This window comes from Alligator sinensis, unplaced genomic scaffold, assembly GCF_000455745.1.
Source record: "Alligator sinensis unplaced genomic scaffold, ASM45574v1 scaffold649_1, whole genome shotgun sequence".
NCBI lineage: Eukaryota > Metazoa > Chordata > Crocodylia > Alligatoridae > Alligator > Alligator sinensis.
Genome location: NW_005842127.1, coordinates 1,986,196 through 1,991,895, shown reverse-complemented (window position 1 = coordinate 1,991,895; position 5,700 = coordinate 1,986,196).

Genomic DNA, 5,700 nt, shown 5'->3' with positions numbered 1-5,700 from the left:
CCTATCCTAGAATCTTTGCCCTAAGAACAGTTTAAATTAAAATGTTGTGACTTTGTCAATGGTCAAAATTGACAACCTTGAGAGGTTTTACCTGTTGCAGTAGAAGTCTTCTCAATGCATTTATGGAGATGAAGGTCATTTGCATAAGGACTGAAATACCCCACTTTACAGGAGTCATGCTGATAGCACAAGAGGCGCATTGTTCAATACTGTAGCTATTTTATACAATTCATTCACTTGGACCTACTTTTATTTTAAGCTCCTGTGTAGAACAGGGTCTTCTAACTTTTGGTGTAGGATGAAAGGGTTACACTGGTCCTCTGAATCCTAGTAAATTACAATCAATCACCACTGACTTTATAGGAATAAGCTAGAGGAAGAACTGAAACCTCACCAGCAATCTGGAGTAGGAGGCTATTCCTTCTCTTTGGTTCAACTCTACCAAAAGGAATGAGTTACATGAATTATATAGTTAAAGCACACTTGCATTGGATGATTTGACCCTGAGGGCAGACAGGAAGCTGTGTTGGCATCTAATAGCAGTTTATATAGCACTTTCATAAGTGCTGCATAAAATTAAAAAATGCCTCAAAACATGGTTTTGTTGGTATCAGCAATAGTACAGCTCGAGATGAAAAGCATCCTTTTGTTCCAGTGTAAAGGGAAAATTCTCTATAGACTAGTTCATGCGACTCACTCTTGCATGCTGGTCACTCGCACAGCTAGAGACTCTGGGAACCCTTCTGGCCAGAGCATTTGAAGTAGCTCTAAATTTTTTGCAGCATACAGGGAGGTTGCTGTGCAAACCCCAAGAAACAAAACCAAGCAGAAAGCTTCAACAGGGTTCAAACTAGGCCAATGTAAAGCAGGTAGGGTCAGCAACACTTGCCTGCCAACTTCTCCCAGTCTCCCCATACTTCCTGCTCCTTCCCTGTCACAAGGTTGATGTTATTCATGGTTGGGGAGTGGGGGACTCCTTGAATGAGGAGCAGCTCTAGGGGTAACCTGGTGTTTTCAGCCAAACCAGTTGTCCCACCCGAGTCTTCATATTTTGCACCCACACAGAGTTCCCCTTTCAGAGGGATGCCCTTGCAGGTTTCAGAGAGCTTGTCAAGGCTCTAGCTATCAAAGCCTTTCCCCATTTTTCCTCTCTGGCCACACCTGGCTTAGCCCACTGATAAAGAACCCAACCTTCTAGGTTTTAGGTCTGGCCTCAATTGCCATTTCCCCTCACTTTTGGGGCTCTGCCTCAGAGCGCTAGAATCTGCCCAGAGGCTTGGGGTCATCTCTTAACCCCTATAACAAAAAGTTTGGGCACCCTGGCACCCCTGTTCACAGCCTTCTCCACCCCTATAGCCACAGCTTGGTCCTCTGGTTCAGGGGTCCAAACCAAAACAAAAAGCAAAAGCCAGCTGCTCTGCAAAAAAACAAGTCATCTCCTTGGGTAAATACAGCCCTCCAGCCTTACCTCCTTAGGAGTCTTTCCCCTCCCCCGCCTTCCTGAGCAGCTTATGTGCCTACCTTCTCCAGCAACACCCACACTCTCTAAAGCTACCCTCTCCACTACTACCCTTGTATAGCCCCAGGCTGGGTTTAAATCTCCTATCCCAGCCTCCTTCAGGTTACCTGACCCAGGCTGCTGTACCCAGTGGCCAGGTGCAGCCAGTCACTTGTTAACCACCTGTCTTTATCAGTCCACTTGTGCTGCTATCCTTAACTGTCTGCCCCCTTAACTGCCTGCCCTTTCAAGCCTCACCTGTATCAGGGGCAGGGGTTCCCTGTTACAGTCACCTTGACCATTTCTGTAGGCATATGATTGCATTCTGAAGGACATTTTTTGAGTTTTGAAAATGGGAGAGCAATGGTGCAAAGTTCCTTTAGAGCAAAACTTGTCCAAGCAGATGGTAACATCTCATGATGCATAACATTGTGTAATAAACACTGGGCAATGGGTTTATTATAATTTCTAGGTTATGGGAAGAATTTTTTACTCCGTTCTTGGTACCCAAGAAGTACTAGACTAGGAGTAGGGAGATACAAGGCTCCTCTATAACAGTGTTTCTCAACCTTTTAAGTAGCAAGTACCCCCTAACTTCTGAAAATGTTAATAAGTACCCCAACACTCAATTTTCCAGGGGATTTTATATTTACAGACTAATGTGTGCCATATGTTGGAAGAAGGGCTGTGTATATAAGGCTGTGATATGACAGATGTCTGATCTGGTGTGAGTAGGGTTGCCACCTTTTATACCAGGGGTGCACAACTCAAGTATGTACCTGGGCTAGAGGTGATATTAGCCAAAGCTAGGAGGGCTGAACCCAGTGCCACACAAAGCGCAGCACACCAAATTATTACAGGGGAATTAAATTATTTCAATTGCACCAATTTTTTTGCCATAGTTTTGAGAGGAGGAAGGGGCAAGAGAGAGGAAAAAAGAGAGAGAGAGTGAGTGTTGGGGTACCTGCATATCCCCTGCCTGTGTCTCACATATCCCCAAGGATACACATACCACAGGTTGAGAAAATATGCTCTATAAAACACTGTACTGTAAATTGATCCTAGGGGCTTGTACACCAGCCAGGATCCCTGTGATATACTGAACTCTGGACACCCTGTCATACAGAGGAGGTACTTCTCAGATCTGAACATTAACCTTTGGTTTTGGTTGTGCCCTTTCCCAGGACGCTTCCAGTACTCTGCTTACTGTTGATGCTGTGTAGTATGGGATAGGGACACCAGCTCAGTGCCATCCAGAGGAATACTTGTAAGGGTTCTCTTCCTTCAGCTGGCATACAGACCAATCAACGCTGTACCAGCACATTGTTTAGCTAATTAAATCCAACTGAGGTTGAGCCAGTTCCCAGCCACTAGTTTACCTGACTGGCTGTTGCCCTACATTTAAGGAGAGCTCAAAGACTTGAACTCTCTGACATAAAGTGCCCTCACCTTCATTCTTGAAGCACTTCCTAAGCCTTACATATCGCTCCTCCTGGTTCTTGCTTTACCTCCAGGTCCTACCTGCTCTCTCATCTTTATCCTCCAGATCCCCCTTTCGGCTCCTGATCCTTGGCGTACAGTCTGACTGCAGTCTTCTTTCTTGGCAATAAATAACCTTTTGTTTTCCTCTTCTGATAAAAACATTCTGGTTTTCACTATGGTAAACTGGCATTGCTCCACTGCCTTCAACAGAACTGCTCCCATTCATACCTAATGGGGGTCCAACTCTAAACTGTGAGGAACAAAATCAGATATGAAATAGAAGCCAATTACTGGGAGTTATACCTCATTAGATGTGGATTACAGTAGCTTTGCTCTCAGTCTTTTGTACTGCTCTATGATGTCCCTGCTACAATGATCTCTAATTATTTTCTGTGATCAAAATGAAGGCCACTGTTATATATGTATTTACATACACATGCACTGCTTTGCTGATGTCTCTGTACTAACTTGCACTGTCCTCTGATATATATGGCTCTATATATAAACATAGATATATAGATCTATATATCACAGTGTGCAGTGTTATACCTGTCTAATGATAGTGAGAAGAGGTTTTTGTGTGTCCAAAGACTGCCTCATCCCCATTATCTTTCTGAAGAATTAGAAACACATTTACCACAACATCATAGAACTGATTATGGAAGACATGAGTCATGTCAGGTAAAATAGTTCATCTTCCTGCCAGGGAAGGATTATTTACTACCACACATTTATTAGTACTTTTTTTGGTCTATAATTTTAATGATATTTTTAATCAGAATTGCATTAATGCAGAGGTCCTTATAAGCATTGCTAAGGGCTCAATGTACTAAGCATTGTACAAACACATACATGGATCAGGGAAGGAATTTTTAAAAGGCATCGGTGACAGTTATATGCCTGAACGTCATTGAAATTCAGTGGGAGGTAGGTAGCTAGCTGCCGTTTGTGCCTTTGGAAGTCTTTCCAAGGTTCCAGTCTCAAATTGAGAAGTTAAGTGACATTAAAAAGAGCCTTTGGGGCTCATCTAGCAGTGTAAATGAAACCGAGGTGAACAAACAATGTCTAACTCTTCAGATGCATCCTAATGCACAAATGATATTTGCCAAAGTATGAATGGCATACCTCATGTGAAGTCAACACTGAGAAACAAGGCTTCCAGCAGAACCTCTGGAATTGAATGTGTTAACAATTACATTAGAGTCTGTATTCACTGGAGAGAAAGAGAGCAAGCATGAGATGCTGTGCAGAGCAGGTTATGTGACAGTGTCAGGCATGGTGAAAATAAAAGTCACTTGTTGAGAATACTGACCTTCTGTTTCAGTGAGTTATCAAATCATATCTTATAAAGCTAATGCCCAGGTATAGAGAGTGCTTCACTGCCCGCTGAAGTCACTGGGAATCCTTCCATTGATTTCATTTGAATTTGGACCAGCCTTATATGCAGAACAATCTTTTGGCATAGGTTTTATCTGGCAATTAGTAATCTACTCTAAGTTGGGCAATCGTCCCAGTCTTCCCTGGATGCGAAGGGAAAACTCTGGTTCTGAGCCACTGTTTCTGCCATCAGAACTAGTGTGTGATCTCCCTTGGGACTCCAGAATGGCAGACAACAATTTCTTTTTCATCAAGTAGCAGTTAACAGACAGCCTGCTATAGCAGTGAATTCTGTATTCCCAAGAAGGAATCTTGGACAGATATCTGCAAGCTTCACAATAGTGATACGTCAGACTGGATGCTTTGCTAGCTGAGTTCAGCATTAACCATACAATAGTTATTCTTTTGCAAGAGGCCCTGGTTTTCAAAATCTAATCCAAAAGAACATCAATCATTGAACATCTGGGTAAGATTCAAATTCTGATTCAGGAAAGATGTGAAATCTATTCTATTTACTGTCCAGGTTGGTCTTATGAGTCAAGCATTAGTCTGCAACTCTAAAGATCTCCTCTCTTTGCAGCTTAAATACAATGTACCCTTTGGCAAGTCCCTCAATTGCTGGCTTAGTTTTCAAACTGTGAAACCAGGATTTCTTTGCAAGGGTACTGTTATAAACCATTATTAAGGGGATAGGTGCCCTTCTCAGTACGCACATATAAAATTTGGCCTAGAATTACCTGATGTCACCACTGAGCCCTGCAAAACATTTTTTTTTCCTGATAATGGTAATAAAAGAGCAATTCTACTGTGAATAAAGACCTGGGTAAAAATCTATTCAGCATTTGAAATGCAGAATGAATCATGCATTGAACTGAAGAGGAAACACATTGGGTGCATCCAGACAAGCATGCACATGCCTCTTGTAGCGTCTCAAAGCCCTTTGAGACGCTGCAAGAAGCACTTGCGGGAACAAAAAAATGCAAATTTGCAGTGCGGGGGCAAAATTAGACCCCTGGATATCCAGGGGTCAAAAAATACCCCGGCCAAAAAAGTGGGAGGCAACTGAAGGCAACTGAAGGCTCGGGTCCTCCACAGAGAGGCTCTGGTAGCCAGCCAGAGCATCTCTATGGCTGGCCCTTACCCCAGTGCTGAAGCATGCTGACTGCCCGTGCAGAGCAGGCAACATGCCAGCCACAGGGAGCTGGACTCGGGCTCCATACCAATAAGTAGGGGGTGGGGCGAGGCTGGAGATGGGGGAGGGGACCATGGGGGGGACCCCCACCGGCCCCATCTCCCACCCACTCCCCCCGCCCTCTGTTAGCCGCTCCACCCGGCCCCATCCC